Source organism: Penaeus monodon, chromosome 20 (assembly GCF_015228065.2).
Source record: "Penaeus monodon isolate SGIC_2016 chromosome 20, NSTDA_Pmon_1, whole genome shotgun sequence".
Taxonomy (NCBI): domain Eukaryota; kingdom Metazoa; phylum Arthropoda; class Malacostraca; order Decapoda; family Penaeidae; genus Penaeus; species Penaeus monodon.
Genome location: NC_051405.1, coordinates 1,668,774 through 1,669,288, shown reverse-complemented (window position 1 = coordinate 1,669,288; position 515 = coordinate 1,668,774). Strand labels below are relative to the sequence as shown.

At 32.8% G+C, this 515-nt stretch overlaps 1 protein-coding gene across 1 annotated transcript in view; it reads left to right on the top strand.

Annotated features, from left to right (window-relative positions):
* Positions 1-515, top strand: part of LOC119585572 (fidgetin-like protein 1) — a 26,272-nt gene that overhangs the window by 6,654 nt on the left and 19,103 nt on the right. The gene's annotated exons all lie outside the window — the stretch shown is intronic.

Genomic DNA, 515 nt, shown 5'->3' with positions numbered 1-515 from the left:
GGGCCCAAAGGGGGGATGGCCAATGGGCATAGTGTTGGTGGAGTGTATAGATTAAACCCCTCTCCAATAAAATTTACATTAAACACAGCTTTTTTTTTTCCCAACTTTTGGAAAAGGAAATTTTATTATGAATGCCATATGGGGTTTGTGGTTCTTGGGTAACAAATTATTCTTCATTTTTTTTTTAGTTTTTGCTTATGAAATTGTTCTGCTTATGTGTCATTGTTCATGGGATTGACTAAATTTTTTCATAAAATTGTGCAACATGTACTAAAATTTTTTTTAAACCTAATCATTACATTTTGATTTTGTTCTTTGCATCTGCAGACCCTTATCATTAAATACTTTGAATTTGGGAAAGTGTTTGGTTATGAGGCAAAATGGTTATCAGGGGAGTTCACATATGTGAAAACGCATAATATACAGGGGAAGTGGTTGATTTTATGACATGGGTTTAACATTTTCATTTTCTGACAGTGCCCTATGTGCTTTTATTTTAAAAATGATGGTGTCAA